This window comes from Manacus candei, unplaced genomic scaffold (assembly GCF_025592945.1).
Source record: "Manacus candei isolate 608988 ecotype Guabito, Panama unplaced genomic scaffold, ASM2559294v1 h1tg000031l, whole genome shotgun sequence".
Taxonomy (NCBI): domain Eukaryota; kingdom Metazoa; phylum Chordata; class Aves; order Passeriformes; family Pipridae; genus Manacus; species Manacus candei.
In genome coordinates, this window is record NW_026138079.1 from 812,351 (window position 1) to 830,089 (window position 17,739).

Genomic DNA, 17,739 nt, shown 5'->3' on the forward strand with positions numbered 1-17,739 from the left:
CTGCAGAGAAAGGTTTCCCCCTCCTTTACCCTTTAATATTGGAGCCGTTGTCACTTGGGTGGAGAGCAAACGCCCCCTCAGCTCCCAACGCCGGGAAAAGCCGGCACAGCTCCCACCGACGGGCTCTGCTGCCTTCCCCAGGACAGCAGCCCCGGGGGAACAGTCCCCTCTGCCTCTCCTGGCTGTGGGAGGGGGTAAAACCAGCCTGGGAGAGCACCCCAAAGCCAGGGCTGGTGTCCAGGGGCTCCCAGCACCCGCTGCTGCATCCCAGGCCAGCGGCACCCGCCTGCCCCGAGGGGGTTTGGGGGTGTTTGTGTGTGTTTGGGTGTTTATGTGTGTTTGTGTGGGTGTTTGTATGTGTTTGGGTGTGTGTTTGGATGTGTTTGGGTGTTTATGTGTGTTTGTGTGGGTGTTTATATGTGTTTGTGTGGGTGTTTGTGTGTGTTTGGGTGTTTGGGTGTGTTTGTGTGGGTGTTTGTATGTGTTTGGGTGTTCATATGTGTTTGTGTGGGTGTTTATATGTGTTTGGGTGTGTGTTTGGATGTGTTTGGGTGTTCATATGTGTTTGGGTGGGTGTTTATATGTGTTTGGGTGTTTATATATGTTTGAGTGTTTGGGTGTGTGTTTATATGTCTTTGTGTGGGTGTTTATATGTGTTTATGTGTGTTTGGGTGTGTGTTTGGATGTGTTTGTGGGGGTGTTTATATCAGAATCCCAGGATCCCTGGGGCTGGAAAAGCTCTCCCAGCCCATGGATCCCCCCTGTGCCCCATCCCCACCTTGTCCCCCAGCCCAGAGCACTGAGTGCCACGGCCAGGCCTTCCTGGGACACCTCCAGGGCTGGGCACTCCAAACCTCCCTGGGCAGCCCCTTGCAATGATTACCCACCCTTTCTGTGCAGAAGTCCTGTCTGAAATACGTGTTCTCTGTGTTTGTGGGGGTATTTGCACGTCTGTGTTTTGTGCCCCTGCCAGGTTGGAGCAGTTTTGCAAGGCTGAAGATGCCTCAGCCCAGGATGGCACTGGATTTTTGTGCTGGTGCTGCCCCACATCCAGAGAGGGGCTTTGCCCCTGCAGTCCCCCCTCACTGTTTACTGGGTTTGTTCCCCTCTGGGAATTGAAAAGGAAACACAACCCCTTCATCCCAAGAGATGGCACTGCTTGGGAATGCACCTTCCCATGGCTGGCTTCCTTCATCCTGAAGTGAGAGGGTTTATGAGGACTGGGAGGGCCTAAGAACATACAGCAAAGCATTTAAGGGCTTGGAGACACATATTGTTCTGTTAATTGTCATCATTTACAAGTGTCTCGGTCTGGTTTGAGGACTAGAGGAGGGCTGAGAAACACCCAGGCTGCTGCCTGCCAGTGATGAGGAGAGGGAAGGAAAGGGGTGGCTGGGATGGGAGAGAACAGGGCAAAGCCCGGTGTTTGTCTGAAAAGGAGCACCCCAAGCCTCCCTCTCCTCCAGATAAAGCCATGGTCCTTCAAAGCCCCCATGTGTGGGGTGAACAGCCGGCCCATTGACGCCAGAGCCAGAGCAGCCCCTGACCTTTGCAGAGCTGGAGCCTAAAATGAATTTATGCTCTTTTAATGGAGATCAGGACAGAAGGGGAGAACATAACTCAGCGAGACAGTTCTGCTCCATCCTCCCCTGCTTGGTTAAGAGCAAACTTTTTTCCCTCAGAAGAAAAAAAAAGCCCTGAAAGCCCAGGCCCTTGAAGCACTTGTGGTAAGAGCCTCATCCCTTTCCTCGGACAGGGAGCAGCTGGCTGGGCACGGGAAGGGGAGCAGCCAGAGCAGATCCAGCCCCTGAAGGAAGGGAGACAAACATTATCCTCTTCTGGCATTTTTGCTCAGGGAAGGGAGGCTTTGCAAGGGCCACAGATCCGTCTGTGCAGCGTGTTCCCACCAGGCTCTCGGGGAAACTCGGGAGCCTCCAGACCCACGGAGTAGGAGAGGTTTGGTCCCCAGGAAGGAAAAATGGGCTCCCTTTATGTCACAGTTCAGAAAACTGCTCAGTCCCAGGCCTGGCTGAGACAGGAACGGGCACACCAGTGCCACCAGTGCCACCAGTGCCACCAGTGCCACCTGGGAGCCCGTGGGACGGGTCCCCCCCTCCTGTCACCGGTGCCCGAGTGTCCCCACGTCCCGGCTGTGCCCGGCACAGGGTCTCCCCTCCTCGGCCCTCGAGGAATGTGGGCCGGTGCCGCGGCCCCTTCTTCCCCCCACAGCTCTGTTTTTGTGGGGCTGGCAGGAACTGACACTTTTTCTTTTGCTTAATTAAGTTGTTCAGAAGAAGGCTGGTCAAACAGTTGCGTCTACGTGGGGAGTCCTGAAGGGCAGAGAAAGCGGTGGGCGTCGCCAACATAAAAAGGGGGATTCTGTTATTGTTTGGGTGTAGACGGGTCATTTTTTCAAAGTTACTGCTGCCTGAGTGACCACAACCCTGCAAGCAGCAGCAATGAAAGGACACTAAAGCTGCTAAATGCAGCTACCTTGGGTTCCAAAGTGTAAGAAGAGAAAAACAAAACAAAAAAGGCAGGGCGCAGGAGAGCTTATGTTCTCTCTCCAGAGAAAGGGGGAGCTGATTTCCATACGGAGCAGGGGGAATTAGGGCAGGTCCTTCTGTGTGTCCCATTCCAGGAGGGCAGATGATGAAGCTGGTGCCAGGGGAGCTCTGGTGGACACCCCTGTGAACTGTCCGTCCCCAGCCCTGCACTGCAGCCTGTTCTTGCTCATCCCCAGCCAAAGAAAAAGCCCCAGGAACAACCACCAGCAGCTTTCAGTCCACCTGGCTTGGAGCAGGACCCTGCCTGTGTTTCCAAGACCGCTGGTATCCCAGGACTCAGGGATGATTCTCATATTTTAGCAGTCCAAAGGCAGGTCTTTGGCCCTCAAAGCTCTGCACTATGCTGGGCTGTGATGTCTATGTGGTGCCTCATGTCCTGACATCTTTACTGATGTTTTACTGTGAGGGTTTCAAGTTGGGTTTCAAGTGCAGCGTGACCTGGCTTCTCCCATGGTGAGCCACAGACCAGAGTGAAGATCCTGCCACCAGCAGCACAGCTGGTCTGTTAGGAAATGGTTCTTCCCCCAGAGGGTGGTGGGCACTGACCAGGCTCCCCAGGGCAGTGGGCACAGCCCCAAGGCTGCCAGAGCTCCAGGAGGGTTTGGACAACGCTCTGAGGGACAGGGGGGAGTGTTGGGGTGTCCTGGGCAGGGCCAGGGTTTGGACTGGATGATCCTTGGGGGTCCCTTCAGCTCAGGACATTCCATGATTCTGTGATTCTAAGTGAGCTTGTGACTCAGGGGAAGGTTTTTGCTGCCCTGGCAGAGCCAGAGTTGGTTCAGGTTGGGGTCCAGTGCCAGCAGGAGCTCTGTGGAAGCTGTGCCCTGTCCCTGTGCAGCCCTCAGACCCATCACCCAGTCACCACCGGTGAGGAGGCTGAGCTTTATAAAACTGGAGCTGCCCCAGGGGGGTTGGAAGGGCTCACCCCCAACTTCGACCAGAAGCTGGTGTGGGATGTGTGTCCCTGATCCAAGCAGCACCTTCCCAAAACCCAGCTGATTTTCCCATGCAGGGTCTGGGTCCCAAACTTCCCTGAATTTGCAGCCCTTCTCTATTCAAAGAGTCCTCTGAAATCCTCTCCTCCTCCTCCTTCCCCCCGCAGGGTCTCAGGGGACCCCAGCCCGGTGTTCCCCATGCTCCCGGAGCCCTGGCTCTGCAGGGGCTGCTCCCGGGGGTCTCAGGGGAGCCCAGCCCGGTGTTCCCCGTGCTCCCGGAGCCAGCCCAGCCCGGCTCTGCAGGGGCTGCTCCCGGGGCTCTCAGGGGAGCCCAGCCCGGTGTTCCCCGTGCTCACGGAGCCAGCACAGCCCGGCTCTGCAGGGGCTGCTCCCGGGGCTCTCAGCACACCCACGGCCCGGTTCGTGCCTGCGGCAGCCGCTGTTTGTCTCCCGCAGGCAGAACGCGGCTGCCAATTGTGCCTCGTTCAAGGTGCCTCTCCTCCCTCCCTCCCTCCCTCCCTGCCTCCCTCCGTCCCCGCGCAGGTTCCCAGCCCAGCCCCGCTCCAGCTGCTGCCCAGAAAGAGCCTTTTTGTTCGGCTCAGCCTGCACCGGCGCGATGCCTTCACTCGCAGGGCAACAGAAGGGCCGCCTTGACACGGGCAAGCCCGGCAGGGCTGGGATGCTGCAGGGAAGGCCCTGGAAGGCAGCGCGGAGGATGCGCAGGGGCTGGACGGGAGCCACGGCCCGTCCCGGCAGCACAGAGAGCGCGGAGCGGCCCCGCGAGCTGCTGACGGACACGAACCTCTGACACGGCGAGAGGGAGCGCGGCTCAAACCCTGAGCCCGAGGAGGCAGAGCAGGGCGGGAGTGGGGATGGACACGTCCTGCAGGTGTTCGGCCAGTGTCCCCCCATTTGCATACATTTGCATACTGTCAAACAGTTGCCTGACAGACTCTCTGAGAAGGTCTGGACTGAGCCCAAACCTGTCAGGGACTTTCTCCTTGCCAGTCAAGGTTGGCTTTGGTTGCAATTAGAGAGAGGAAAGAAATGCTTCTGACATTGCCACGTAGGAAGCTGTGGATGGGGTGAGTTTAAACTGAAATGCACATTTCCTTTAGGGGAAAAATAAACCTCTGTGGGGTTTTATGCCAGGCCTGGAGGGAAAAAAAATGGGGAGAAAAAAGAACCTTCCTCTTTGGTGTAGAGGAAAATATCTTTTACTCCACCTGCCAGCCATCGCTCTGTGTGCTTCCAGCTCACGGGAGAGCCACAGCCAAGGGGGAGCTCCCAGGGATATGAAACAATAAATAATGAGACATGGACTTGGCAGTGATCTACCTGCCCAGGCACCACACCTGCCCAGGGCCCTGGGCCCAGGAATTCCTGGGGTGGTGCTCCCCAGCCACGGGGGCAGTCGGGGTGGAAGATGCTCCCTGGGCTGGGGGCAGAGAACGAGGGGGACCCGAGTGCTTAGCAACCCCAGACAATGGCAAGGCATGGAAATACCTCATATTTACCAAAGGAAAAAACCAGAAGGGACAATGAGGAAATGTTTTGGAAGCTCACACCCCCTTTCACTTGTTGTTTTACATATTCTTCCCTCAGCCGTGAAAATTTCATACTTCATCTTTCCCCGGCGGTGGACACTAGAGTTTCACGAGCGGGGGACAATAGGTTCTGTTTATTCCCCCACAATAAAGAGCCTGTTTAACTCTGGACTGCAAGTGGCTGAGCCATCTGGCCCATATCTTCACAGTAAAACATTGTCCGTGACACAAAAAATGATTACATCCCCAGGACAAACTAATGTGACCTCTAAATAAAGCCTTCCTCTGAAGCTATGATATCATACTGCGGAGGGGACACCGGCACAATGGAATCTGCTCGCCCAGAGCACAAGTGAGATAGGACTATTTAAATCCAATTTTACAGGAGACTTTTTGTCCTCGGTGGCAAACCACCCAGAGCCGACGACAGCATTGAAACATCTTTTTTTATGCACTCTTAAGGCAACAGAGCGGTTCTGTCTGGCCTTGGCAGCCCTTCCTCGGCTCGCCCCGGGCCCAGGAAGCACCCGGCCATTTTCAGAGCCAGCACCTGCAAGCTTTTCTTCCAACAGGGTTTTACTGACGGGGCACCACCTGCACTGGCCCCCTTCTCCTTTCCTCCCCCTCCGAGAGCGGCCGAACAAGCGCCTCTTTCTGCTCCCTGCCAGGGGAAGTCCAAGTGTGCCACGGCCTCACAAACCACTGCTGAGCTCCAGCGAGGCGCCCTCGGCGCGGCTGGACCTGAGTGGGGCACCCCAAGGGCACGAAAAAGGGCCCCAGTCAAGGGCAGGGACGTCGTGTCCTCAAAGGAGGCGATTTATGGTCCCCCCTGTGATGCTCTGTCACTGCAGCCCTCAGAGAAACGGCCCTAAAGGGGGATACATCCAGAGAAACGGCCCTAAAGGGGATACATCCAGAGAAATGGCCCTAAAGGGGGGATACATCCAGAGAAACAGCCCTAAAGGGGATACATCCAGAGAAATGGCCCTAAAGGGGGGGATACATCCAGAGAAACGGCCCTAAAGGGGGATACATCCAGAGAAACAGCCCTAAAGGGGGATACATCCAGAGAAATGGCCCTAAAGGGGGATACATCCAGAGAAACAGCCCTAAGGGGGATACATCCAGAGAAACAGCCCTAAAGGGGGATACATCCAGAGAAACAGCCCTAAAGGGGGATACATCCAGAGAAACAGCCCTAAGGGGGATACATCCAGAGAAACAGCCCTAAAGGGGGATACATCCAGAGAAATGGTCCTAAAGGGGATACATCCAGAGAAATGGCCCTAAAGGGGGGATACATCCAGAGAAACGGCCCTAAAGGGGGATTCATCCAGCCAAAGAGGCCAATCCCTTCCCAGGACAATGCTCCCCACAGGTGGGCATGGACAGATTGGTGGGAACTCTGCACAGAACCCCAAGAACCCGGTGCCCCTTTAGTGGAGCTGATTTAAGGGTGGCTGGGAGGGGCTCTGACAGGCCCTGGGGTGTCCCTGCAGTGCCCATCCCTGGGACAGGGTCACACCCAGGGGCTCACAGTCCCTGCCAGCAAAGGGTGGTTGGAGGGGATGGAAATGGGGAGTAATTGCACTTTGCCAGTGAGTTATTCCATTGACACCACTTGGATAAATCTGGGTTCCCAGGATGGAAAGCAAGGCAGGAAAAGGCTCTTGTTCCTGAGCACTGAGAGCACCTGCCTGCAGCAGCAGCTCCTCCTGGCACAGCCCCTGCAGCCAATTCAGAGCAGCAGAGCTGCAGTGACAGGGAAATGAAAATAAACCCAGGACCAAACTGTCTTGCCCAGTTTTATCTTGGCTCTTTGGAACCGAATTCGGGGCCAATTCCAAACTCTCTTTTCAATTTAGCAGAAATTCTTTTGACCACTTTTTACCCACCTTTTTTCCTCCCCAGGCATAAAGTGCCTTTGTATGAGCATTCATAGCTCAAACACCTGAATACCCAAACTCCATCTTTTCATATGAAAATACAGTTTGCAAGCCCAAAAGATAAAAAAAATCAGTTCCCCAACACTGAGTTTTCAATGGCAAAGGCTCCTAATCCTCTGTGGAATTACAGACCTTGCACACCAGGGATTAAACTTCTCCTTACACAGACCATTAAACGGAGCTGCAGTTTTGGTGTGGAACTTCTGTTCCCCACGTGGGTTTCCAGGCCTCTCAACCACACCACACCTGGCATTAAAAATCCCACAAGATTCCTTGAATCCCGGAAAAGTACCCGGAAAAATACTGCAGGAGGTGGTGCTGGGGTGCAGGGACAGTGACAGTGCTCTGGGACCTGCAGGGAGCTCTCACTGCTGCTCTTTGGGGGTTGGGTGGATTGACCTCTCCAGGCAAGGACACAGTTCCCACCAGAAAGCAAACATTCAAACACATCCCAAACTCAACCACTTCATACATATATATATATATATATATATATACACACACATAAAATGATTATCAGGTTGGAAGAAGACTATTCCATGCCAAGTGTTTGCTTCTCAGCAGAAAAATACATTGGAGTTTAAAATCCCATAGGATAGAGCAAGTTCTTTTTTTTTCTTTTTTTTTTAAATAAATAAGAGGTAGATTGTTTTGACAGAAAAAAGGCACCTTTTGCTGTCTCTGTGCTTTCTTCTTCCTTTTCCTGTATTGAAACAGAGATTTAAATGCCTTGTTCCACCATCTCAAAGATTATCTAGCAGGAAAAGTCCCTGGAGAAAGGACAGAGCTCCCCAAAGGTAACTTTTTTTTTTGTTGTTTCTTCAAGTTTGTTTTGTTTCAGCTCTTCCCTTTCTGTTTCTGTCGCTTGTTTTAATCCCTCTGAGCTGTAACCTGAACTGATTTGAGCCCTGCATCTCCTGTGTGTTACCCAAAACCTGCAGGAGCTCCCATCACCTTGGAATTAGCACAACATTTGCATACAAACTAAGAAAGCAGGGAAGGGAAAAGGGGAAATTTGATTCCTGTAAGATGATGAACAGCTGGGATGGAATGAATTCCCTCCCAAACTGCAGCTCCAGCCAGTCAATGTTGGGGATTCATCACCCCTGGGCCACCAAGGAGGGAATCCTGGAGTCCTGGAATGGTTTGGGTTGGAAGGGACCTTAAAGACCAACCAGTTCCAACCAACCCTGGACACCTTCCAGGATCCCAGGATGCTCCAAGCCCTGCCCAACCTGGCCTGGAACACTTCCAGGGGTGGGAGATGCATCTCACACCACAACAGGTTCCCCAGGGGGAGAGGAACCCCTTGTGAACATTCCCAAAGCTCTCCAGGAGTGTCCCTGCTCCCTGTGCCCACCTGGGAAGGGACCAGTGGCTGGTGGAGCCACTGCAGAGCTCCTGGAGAGGGCAAGGACAGGGATTCAGCTGCTCAAAAACAAGTCAGGCCGCCTCCAACTTCCCCCCTTCCTTAAAAAAGGTATTTTAAGAAGTTATTTTTGTTGCCTTCAGCTTTGGGAAAGTGATTTTGTCAGCACAACAGAAATGAAACTTCTAAATATTCGAAACTCTAATTCGAAATTTCAATTCAGAAATTTCAAAGCATTAAATTTGCATTTTCAAAGCAAACCCACACCTAAGTGGGTCCTGTTTTTGTGCAAGCAATTCTCCACTGGAAAGGGGCTGGAGTTGGCTCTGCAGGGCCTGGAGTGGGCAGGGGATAACGTGGAGGGTCTTTAGCAGGGTCTCAGAAGAGACAGAGACAGAGAAATGCAGGAAAACAGAGAAATCCTGCACCCTGTGGGTGTTTGGTGGGTCAGCACCTGAACAGAGCTGCTCCCTTGGACAGGAACTGTTGGGTTTTCCCTGCAGGGCAAGGAAACATCAGCCTGACCCTCTAATGTCCCATTTCTGCAGGTAAGGGGAGGGTGAAAGCAGAGATAATAGTGGGGACTCCAGAGGCCATTTCTGCTCATTGGAAGGAGCTCCAACCCCCCCCAGCAGTGTGACTGTAACTCAGCCCCCAAATTCCCCCTGCAGAGCCCACAGGGGCTCTGAGTGCTCCTGGTGATGGGCACTGAAGCCAAATTTCTCTGTTACCCACGTGGATCACAGAAAGAGAAGTGTCAAAGGAGAGAATTATTGATCTGCTGGTTGGGTGGGTTCTCCAGGGGCTGCCCTGGGCACCCAGTCCCCACCACTGGGCTCTCCTGGCTTCTGAGATCTGGGCTGCAGCTTTAGCCTGGGCACAGCACCAAGTCCCAGGCCAGAGGGTTTGGGGGTGGCTCTGGGGGTGGCTCTGGGGGTGACTCTGGGGGTGCTGGATGAGCCCCAGGGTCTCTCCAGCCTCGGATTCCCTGTGCCCCCTCAGCTGCAGTGCCCAGGGTGGCTCAGTGTGGCCAAAGCACTGAACTCACTGCTGGGCTCTCACTCCTCCCCTGCCCCCTGTACTGGGGGGTGGCCCAGGATCCCTTGGGATGGAGCCCTGCAGGAAAAACGTGGGCCCCTTTCCCGGGAGGAACAGCAGCAAGTGCTGAGAGCAGGGTGGGGAGCTGAGCTGGACTCTGCTCCTTGGGAAATACCATCTATTCCTGTTCCTGAGGCAACAAAAAGAGACCAGTTTGTGTCTCCCTGCAGCCTTCAGCTGTGGGAGATCCACTGGAGCTCCAGAAAGCTGCTCACAGGGACAGGTTTTGCAGCTTCAGGGGTCAGTGGCTGCTCCTGAGGACGAGGAGTGTTGGCCTGAGCAGACTCTCAGCACCACTGTGCTGGTCAGCTCTGCTGCTGATTGCCCCATTTCCCTGTTTCTGGCAGGAACGTGCCCCTTTACACTTCCACCAACCTGTTTATTTCCATTTTAGTCAAATGCTCCCTGCCCTTGATCCCAATACAGCTTCAAAATAGAACAGACAAATATTAAACCTTCCATTTCTTCGGCTTTATTTACAGACCTCTCCCTTTCTTTTCACTTGTCACCACAACTCTCTAAAACACCTTCCCAACTGATTTCCCCTCGATAATTTCTGCTGGTTTCAGCTCCCTCCAACCAGAAAAATCCTCTGACTTCCACTGATCTGAATCTAAAACAGCATCACTTGCCTCTAGATATGTCCATTTAATATATCCAATACAAGCAGCCAACTGCTGTTCTCAAAAGACTATCTGACAGATTCTATTCACTTTCAAAGTAGCTCTCCATGGTTTGAATAATTATCTTTCATTTCCCCCTTTCTGACACTTTTCAATGATTTGTTGACATCTGAAGAGATATGTGCAATCTCACAAGAGGCAGCTGGACTTTCCACCCAAAAGATACAAATACAAAAAGGATTCCCATACAGAATTTGAAATAACGATGTTCTTTGCAAATGGAAGACTAAATCTGCATTTTAATGGGACATGTTTTTAAAAAGCGGAATTCATGAATAACCCTATGAGTTTTAACTTTTTCACTGCCAGGGACGAGTCTGAGCCACCCCTGGGAGGAAATCCCACCTTCCCTTTGTCCAGTTTGCTTTCCCAGCTGCAGTGGCTGGAGCTTTCCTGCAGCACCTTCCCTGCCCTCCTGACAGAAAGCTGAGGAAGCAGCTCCTGTGGCTGGAATTCAGGGTCTTTATCAGCAGCCCAGGGCTGGAAACTAAATAATATATCTATGGAGCTACCCAGTGATATATCCATGGAGTTATCCAAGCCCTGCTCCAGGGGTGTATGGGCACTGCCCAAACCCAGCAGGATTTATCCTTACACCAGCTGTGGGAATTCTGGTGTCCATTTTGCAGATGGAAAACAGAGGGGGCAGGAGGGGAGGATTCAGTGCTTCACCCAGGACCACACCACAAGCCAAAATCTGGTGTCTGTTTGTGCATCTGTTACTGGACACTTTCCCCATTCCTGGATGCTTTCCCCATTTTTGGATGCTTTCTCCATTTTTGGATGTTTCACCAATTCCTTGGTTGTGCTTTGCCTGCAGAACTATTTTTCTTGCTTCTGCTGGATGTGTTAAAATGTCCCTGTTAGCAAAGGGCTTCATCCCCTTCTCTCTCCTGAGCAGAGCATTGGAAACAGAGCATTGAGAAACAAGTTCTGGGTTTTGTTCTCAAGTTATCAAGTGTTGTGTTTATTCTCTTTGACTCATGAAATCACAGAATGGTTTGGGTTGGGAGGGACCTCAAAGCCCATCCAGTGCCACCCACACCTTCCACCAGCCCAGGTTGCTCCAAGCCCCGTCCAACCTGGCCTTGGACACTTCCAGGGATCCAGGGGCAGCCACAGCTTCTCTGGTCAACCTGGGCCAGGGCCTCCCCACCCTCCCAGCCAGGAATTCCTTCCCAATATCCCATCTAACCCTGCCCTCTGGCAGTGGGAAGCCATTCCCTGTGTCCTGTCTCTCCATCCCTTGTCCCCAGTCCCTCTCCAGCTCTCCTGGAGCCCCTTTAGGCTCTGGAAGGGGCTCTCAGGTTTCCCTGGACCCTTCTCCTCTCCAGGTGACCCCCCCAGCTCTCCCAGCCCACCCAGTGTGTGCTGTGTCCCGGGATGCTGCAGGAGGATCTTCTGGGTACCAGGATGCTGGAGGAGGGTGCTCTGTATCCCAGTGTTGGGAGGGGGGGTGTGCTCTCTATCCCGGATTTTGAGGGGGATGCCCTATGTCCCAGGATTTTGGGGGCGCTCTATGACCCTGTATTTTGGGGGGGATGCCCCATGTCCGGGATTTTGGGGGGGGCTGCTCTATGTCCCCATATTTTGGGAGCGATGCCCTATGTCCTGGGATTTTAGGGAGATGCCCTATGTCTCGGGATTTTGGGGGGGGCTACTCTATGTCCCCATATTACGGGGGGGTGCTCCATGTCCCGGGATTTCGGGGGGTGCTCTATGACCCGGTGTTTTGGGGGGGATACCCCATGTCCTGGTATTTCCGGGGGGATGCCCCATGTCCCGGGATTTCGGGGGATGCCCCATGACCCGGTGTTTTGGGGGGGATGCCCCATGTCCCGGGATTTGTGGGGGATGCCCCATGTCCCGGTATCTCGGGGGATGCCCCATGTCCCGGTGTTTTGGGGGGGATACCCCATGTCCCGGTATCTCGGGGGATGCCCCATGTCCCGGTGTTTTGGGGGGCTCTCGGTGTCCCCCCGGTCCCGGAGCCCCCGGCGCCCTCTGCGGGCCCCTCGCCGCCACTGCCCGGGGAGCTGCGGCCGCTCCCGCCGGGACGGGACGGGACCGACGGGGCCCCTTCCCCTCCCCTCCGCTCCCCTCCGCTCCCCTCCGCTCCCCTCCGCTCCCTTCCCCTCCCCTCCGCTCCCCTCCGCCCTCCTCTGCCCCCTCCGCCCTCCTCTGCCCCCTCCTCGGCTCCAGCCGCGCCTTTCCCGGTGTTCTCCGCTTCCCATCCGTGCGGGAAAAAGGGACTTACAAAGGAAAGGACAAGGGCAGACACGTCCTGCCTAAACACAGCAGAGGCAAAACCCCGCGCTGACAATTTCTTGCGGGGATCTGGTTTAAAATAAGTTGATTTTTCGGGTAGTAACAGCAAGTTATACAATGGCAGCGTTCAGCTGTAGGTACCACAGACTACAATTCTTGTTCAGTCAGTGCACATTCTAAAAACAACACGGGTTTAGAGCAAAATCCCGATGTGGGAGAGCCCAGAAACGCCCCGTGTGTTCCTGGCAGGTGTCACCTGTCCAAAATCACAGGGAGCACTTAAAGGACGGTGCTTCCACCCCAATCTGCCCACGCTGTGTCCATCGAACAGTTTTGCCAAAGGCTTTGTTTTGGAGACCCTCCAGCTCCTCCTGGAGATCACAGAGGCACGGGATCGTCAGGGTTGGAAGAGCCCTCCAGGATCTCCCAGTCCCACCCCAGCACCACCACAATCACCCCCAATCCACGTCCCCAAGGGCCACATCCAGACACCTCTGGGACACTCCCAGACACAGGGACTCCACCACCTCCCTGGGACACTTATTCCAAGGCCTGACCACTCCTGCAGGAAAAATTGTTTCTAATCTCCAATCTGAGCCTGCCCTGGTGCAGTTTGAGGCCATTTCCTCTCCTCCTGTCCCTTGTTCCCTGGCAGCAGAGCCCGACCCCCCCCGGCTCCCCCCTCCTGTCAGGGGGTTGCAGAGCCAGAAGGTCCCCCCTGAGCCTCCTTTTCTCCAGGCTGAGCCCCCCCAGCTCCATCAGCTGCTCCTCCCAGGACATGTTTTCCAGACCTCCCCCAGCCTCATTGCCCTTCCCTGGGCACGAGGAAGATGCTTCTTGCTCCAGCAGGAAGATGTAAGACTTTGCCTCTCCATCTCTGCAGTTGTGGCCTCGGCCTTGGCCCGTCAGGGACAGAGCCAGAGCAGACCCCAGGGCACCCTGCCCCCCAGCCTGCCCTGTCACAGCTCAGCCCGAGCTCCTGAGGAACAGGCACGGCACAACCAGGATTGTTTGGCTCACGTGGCCCTCCGGAGCCATTGACCCACCTCAGCTTTACTGGGACACTGGGAATTTTCCCTGCAGGAGTGGCCAGGCCTTGGAATAAGTGTCCCAGGGAGGTGGTGGAGTCCCTGTGTGTGGGAGTGTCCCAGAGGTGTCTGGATGTGGCCCTTGGGGACAGGGATTGGGGGTGATTGTGGTGGGACTGGAGGATCCTGAAGGTCTCTTCCAACCCTGATAATTCCATGATTCCATAACTGGCAAGGACCACTGCCCTTCCTGGCTTTCCTTCCTTCCTCCTCAGCCCCCAGCAACTGGAAGGAACCAGTTACCCTCTGTCACCCCCAGTAACCGGGGACGGGCTGAAAGTTCTCGAGCTGCTTTTCCAAATCCTCTGTCAAACTTCGTGCTAAAACTTTGGGAACACGGTGCTCTGCTCTAATTGACGGGGTGGTGATTGGTCACGGGTCGGATTCGATGATCTCAGAGGTCTTTTCCAGCATAAATAATTCCCTGATTCTATAACATTTCTCAGAGAGTCGATGTCCTGCTGCTGTGGAGCAAAACCCAATTCTCCCCGTGACACGACAGGAGCCTAAACAGCGTAAAAATGCTTTTATTGCGCCTCATTTTCCCTCTGTCTGGGCCTCATTACTGTGTGGCAGCTCGTTTCACACAAGCTGGTTTCCAGAAAAACAAGAGGACCTGTGGTGTCTGCACCGGGAGGATCCCCCAGGGAGCACGAAATCTCCAGTGGAGAACGAGGTGGGTTCTTGTTAAGCTCTGGAAATAGGCTGGAATGTAAATGTGTGTTCTTTCTGCCACATGCCTAATTGCCCATAAATGTCATTAAGTCGAGAAATGTTTTCCACCAAATTAACTTTGACTCGTGGTGTCTAATTAGCCGGAGATGCTGAAAGATAACAACTTATCAGTCACTGTTTAACAAAACATCCTTAATGGGGGACTTTTTTGTGAGCAGCCGTGTTGAGCCAGGTATTGGAGCTGTCAAAACGGAGCATTATCGGAGCAATTAAGGACAATACCCCGGTGCAGCTCCCTACCAGGATAATTTGACAGCTTGTTCACAGGCAAGAAGTGCAGTTGAGCCGAAACTTTCCGTGAATTGGGTTTCCAGCGCGCAGAAGCGACCAGAAATTCTGCTTTTCTTTTTTTTTTTCATTCCCTTCCCAGAGCGTGGGATGTGCAAACCCCCCTGACACGGCTCTTCCTTCGCTCACCTCCAACCAAGGTCTCCAAAAGCAGAGGCTTTTCCATGGAAGTTGTCACAGGGTGGTGTTCAGCCCTTCAAAGGAAAGGAAGGGCTGGGTAAACCCTCGTGTTTTACGGGTGAAATCTGGGGCTGTGGGCACGGTTTTCACCTTTTCCAGGGTGTTTATGAGGGGATGCCACCGAGGACGAAAAGCCCGGGTTCACAGTGCATCACCCTGAAGATATTTAATACTTTTATACTGCAAAATGGAAACCTGACGAGATAAAAAATAACACCAAGCCCTCAGAATCCCCTTCCTCTTAAATGCAACACCCCTCAAGAGCTTCTGGATTCTCCCCTGCTGAGGTTATTTCACGCGGCTGTTTATCCAAATTCTTCCCTATGATTTGTGCCCCCCCCTTCCCGCTTTTCTCTTTTCTGCCAAATAACTTCCGAGCTTTCTGACTTCTTGCTCGGACCGGGTGGGAACCAGCACAGCCACGAAATCCCCAATTGCTTGTGCACGAGGAGCACCCGGTTCTTAAAACACTTCCCAGTACCTGCGAGTTTATCACCCTTAAAATCTATGGGATTATTATCCAGTAGGAGATTTAACACTGATTTCCACCACTGGCCTCTTACCCCACTGTACCGGGGGTACAAATTTCTCCCTTCCCTTTTCTCTCCCTCTCCTTCCCTCTCCCGTGCTGTGACCCATCCGAGTGTTATCACCCCGCAGTAAAAACTGTCCAACTTCCCCTCCGAAGGGGGATTTTACCAAATGCCCACTTTTCTCCTTAAATTCTGCGTGGCCTTGCTTAGTTTAACACTTCTAACAGGACGTGGTTTTGCTCTGTTTAATACTTGACCCAACAGGATGTGGTTTTGTTCAGTTTAACACCTGCTCTAACGGGACGTGCTGGAGGAAGAACAGAAATCAAAACTATGCAAGTGGAGGGAGGAATGCATTCGTAATCTCCAGTTAAGTTATAATAATTTATATAGTAATCTATATTTATGGTTTACATAATTTATATAATGATTTATAGAATGTTTTATGGAAATTCTAAAATAATTTACAAGTATAATTTATATATGTGATATGATAATATATTTTATATGTTTTATAACATCCCTAAAATAATTTATATTCACAAATTTTATATTTTACATAATGATTCGTATAAATGATATTATTTTTATATTTATGTGTTTCTATAATTTATATAATAATTTATAATGCATATTTGTAATCATTAATTTGAATTAATTACATTTCCTGTAGCCTGGGAGGCGCTGTTGATCTCGACACTGTGAACATTTCTCATGGCCCATTGCACTTGTGCCATCCCCCAAGGACACGGAATCCCTGCTGTGAAGAAGGTGTTGACCTTCAGAAGAGGCTCCACAGCTCGAGGATGTCAAGGCAGGAACGGATCCCACCCCACAGGGGCCGGGCTGTGACCTGGGACCATTCCTGCCTCCTCCCAGTGGGTTGTACTGGGAACATCCCCGGGCTGGGAATGGCAGAGCAACCTTTGGGATGCAGAGCCCAGCCTGGCCACGCGAAGGGACGGGGAGCAGTGAGACCCTCCCGGGGGGGCACTGGGAACTCTGCCCTGCCTGGATGGGGTCAAACCCTCGTGAGGACCCTTAAAGGGGAGCAGTGAAACCCTCCCGGGAGGGCACTGGGAACTCTGCCCTGCCTGGGATGGGTCAAACCCTCGCGTGGACCCTTCAAAGGGAGCAGTGAGACCCTCCCGGGAGGGGACTGGGAACTCTGCCCTGCCTGGGATGGGTCAAACCCTCTCGTGGACCCTTCAAAGGGAGCAGTGAGACCCTCCCGGGAGGGCACTGGGAGCTCTGCCCTGCCTGGGATGGGTCAAACCCTCGCGTGGACCCTTCAGAGCCCGTTCTGTGTGTTAGGATGTGACTCGTTGCCCCTGAACAGGCTCCCTCCCAGCGCTGCCCCAGGAGGTTCTTTATTCCTGCAGCACTCGGTGCTGCCAAAGGCTGTCGTTTCATGCTCGTCTCCCTCCAGCTTTTCCCCCTCCCAAGTACAACGCCGGACAAAGTTTCCATGGGGGAGTTTTCCTTTCAGAGCCTCTCCCTCTCCTTCTCAAAGCAGTGGCCAGCAATGTCCATCCTCCTGTATTCCCCCACAGTTATTTCATTATTTTAATCTCACACTGAACCAAAATACTCTCCTCGGTCTTGGGTGAAAGGTAAGACAGGACATGGCAACAAAGGAGCACCATTTTCTCCCCAAATTAGGGCCAAAGTCTTTTCTTAGTACTGAGATTGTCTAAACTCCAGGGAATCTTGAACCAGCGTTTTTATTTCAAAACTATTCTATATAATTTCATTTTCCAGAAAAAAAAAAAAAGCAAAGCCTCTGATGATCTTTTTTGCAGCAGGTCCTACAGGTGGGTTGGAAAATTAGCACATCCCCTTTTCTTTGTCCCATCCCTGTGAAACCCTCACACAAACAAAAGGGCTCAAGGGCTTTTTGAGCCAAAAATACTCCAGAGTGCAGAGTCCTCCGAAGTGCTGAGGAAATATCGGGTTTGTGCTGAGATAATTTAAAGGCATCCCATGCAAAGAATAACTGCCTTTGACACGGGCACATTCAGGCTTTGACTGTTATCTCTCAGTAAAAAATGCCCATGGCATTCAAACAACAAAAAAATACCCTGTATTTTGAAAAAAAATATTCTGGGGAAACCCAAATTCTGGCAGAAAATTCTGTATTGCAGAATTTTAGACACTGTACCCAACACGGGCAAAAACACCCACGGCTGCAAAACATTTTAAAAGGAACAGTGGAATAAAAATAAAAAAACAAATAAAGTAAATTAAAGAAAGGAAATAAAATTAAATAATAAAGGAGGCAGCATTTGGAGACTTGGATTAGAAGTGGCAGCTTCCACAATTAGGTTCAGTTGAAAAAAATATGATGATTTATGTCCTGCTAAAACCAGAAGTCTTTCATGGGGTTATCTGGGACTCTTCTCTAACTACAAACTGCTGTGGAACAGAAAAAGGCAAAAAATAATAGAATTTAACTTATAAAACAGCCAGGGGGTTATGTAACACCTGTTTTACACCCATCTA

At 52.5% G+C, this 17,739-nt stretch overlaps 1 protein-coding gene and 2 long non-coding RNA genes across 6 annotated transcripts in view; 2 read left to right on the forward strand and 1 right to left on the reverse strand.

Annotated features, from left to right (window-relative positions):
• LOC127472701 (uncharacterized) overlaps nucleotides 1-17,739 on the reverse strand; it is a 250,451-nt gene that overhangs the window by 124,756 nt on the left and 107,956 nt on the right. For both annotated transcript variants that reach the window (XR_007905107.1, XR_007905108.1), the window contains exon 2: nucleotides 11,163-11,227. This is a non-coding gene — a long non-coding RNA (uncharacterized LOC127472701). The remainder of the gene's footprint in view (nucleotides 1-11,162; nucleotides 11,228-17,739) is intronic.
• The window catches only part of LOC127472700 (uncharacterized), a 140,608-nt gene that overhangs the window by 86,943 nt on the left and 35,926 nt on the right, over nucleotides 1-17,739 (forward strand). The window lies entirely within an intron of this gene.
• Nucleotides 1-17,739, forward strand: part of IFNAR2 (interferon alpha and beta receptor subunit 2) — an 81,379-nt gene that overhangs the window by 27,926 nt on the left and 35,714 nt on the right. The gene's annotated exons all lie outside the window — the stretch shown is intronic.